This window comes from Teleopsis dalmanni, chromosome 2, assembly GCF_002237135.1.
Source record: "Teleopsis dalmanni isolate 2A chromosome 2, ASM223713v2, whole genome shotgun sequence".
Classification (NCBI taxonomy): domain Eukaryota; kingdom Metazoa; phylum Arthropoda; class Insecta; order Diptera; family Diopsidae; genus Teleopsis; species Teleopsis dalmanni.
In genome coordinates this window covers 163,480,633-163,482,396 of record NC_051847.1, presented here as the reverse complement: position 1 = coordinate 163,482,396, position 1,764 = coordinate 163,480,633, and positions in this window count along the sequence as shown.

Below are 1,764 nucleotides of genomic sequence, written 5' to 3'. Positions count from 1 at the left end.
TTAAAAATAAATATATACTTATTTTCATTCTAATATAACACAGCAAGTAAATTTGTTAATGAACTTTTACAGTAAATTAACAAAACTCCAAGTTCGAACATACAAGTCAAGTACGGCTTTGAGTCAATTTCCTAATAAACACTGATTCTGAGCTATAAATTTGACAGAGCATGAGATCAACCCTTGCATGAGATCAACCCTTGTACTTGCAGTATAAAGAAATCCTTAAGGAATAATTATGTACTCATAAAAAATAATTCCAAATCCATTAATTAAGGATAATTGTCAATACTCAAAACTGCTGTATGGTCAACCAGAAATTCATTTAATTAAAAATAATAAAAATATTTGTATTGTAATTTACAATTATTCGATAAAAATCTCACTATTGAAAACAAAATTCGTATTTGCTTACTCATAAGAAGTACATACACATGAACATGAGCGAAATATTACACTCATATTGAAGAGGTGCTCATGAGCGTGAACCTTTAATTATCTCATATTAAAGAACTGCTCATGAGCGTGAGTATAATGTGCAGTAATAAGCCGCTCATGAGTAGGCAAATACGAACTCTGATTGAAAACAATAGTTTATATGAAGAATTTACTTTCTATCTATAATAATTTATGCTATTTACACTTTATTAACACTTTATTACTTATAGATCCGAAAGTTGAGAAAACGAATTTAAGGAAATGTGTATTATTAAGTTTAAGTTAAGTTCTACAGTTTTTAGAAATTTTACATAGTTCTTTAACTTTCTTCTCGGTAAGAATATATATTTTCTTAGATATACCATTCTCTGACATCTTTTATATTTGCATATATTGAAAATGATGTTTTGAGATGCATATATCTTTAGCATTCTATATCTCAACTTATAAAACTACATTTTCTATTTATTAAAAATAAGGTAACAATTTTTCTGGTGTAACCACTAAAGTAGACCATAGAAGTCAATGTACACCTATTATTAAAATATGTAGACTAATCTAAAACTATTCTACTACTAGTTCCACAGTTTTATTAGACTATATACTGCATATTAACAGCTGTTATATGTATCACTCCATAAGTATACGTATATACTTCAGTATTTCTGTCATCTCAAGCACATCTATATGACCTATTTATCTGGATATTTATCTCACATTATTGTCACATATCTGCAATTGTTTTCAATTTGCATACAAGAATGCTAATCTGTTTTCACAAGCTTTCAATTGCAAAGAAATTTTTTCAATTAAATGTGCGATTATTCCACCACAGATGGTGTTAATGATACGCGCATAATTGCACCACAAACAAATCTGCTTACACCTTCGTATCTCAAACAGAAACAGAATGCGGAGAGAATGCGGCATTCTATAGATACTCGACTCGTACTGGCACTCATACAATATGTTGCATGCATATTAACAATATTATTATATTTACACTCATTTTTTATGAGCTTCATTAATGAGTGTGCATTATAATGAAATTTTTATTTAATTTTTTTACTGAAATTGTTGTTGATGTTGTTTTTGTTATTGCTGTTGGTGTTGGTGTTAAATTTGTGGCAACATTTGTTTCATAAATTATTAATAAATATTTGAAATACTTTGGTATGACTTTTGGTATGGTTCCGTATTCGTACTTCAGCGGTAAAACTTTTTATTGACTTTTTAACTTTTAGTGTTAAGATATATTTTATAGAAAAAAATATATTTTTATTTATTTTTTTTTTTTTGAAATAAGTTTTAATAAATGAAAAATTT